Consider the following 203-nt stretch of genomic DNA (forward strand, 5'->3'; position numbering starts at 1 on the left):
TAGGGTCTGTCAGGCTCAAGCAGGGCTGTGGGGCTGGAAACAGGGCCAGGATTGTAGTGGTTTGGGTTTTTTTATAGCGCGGCTCCTGGGAGGGTGGGTAGGGCCTGGTTTAAGCGCAGCACTGCAGCACTGCGCTGACAGCAGCAGGGAGGGGGTCTGCCTTCCCAGGGGGAGAAATGCCCCCAAGGAGCAACCATGACCTT

Source organism: Buceros rhinoceros, unplaced genomic scaffold, assembly GCF_000710305.1.
Source record: "Buceros rhinoceros silvestris isolate BGI_N320 unplaced genomic scaffold, ASM71030v1 scaffold26180, whole genome shotgun sequence".
Lineage (NCBI taxonomy): Eukaryota > Metazoa > Chordata > Aves > Bucerotiformes > Bucerotidae > Buceros > Buceros rhinoceros.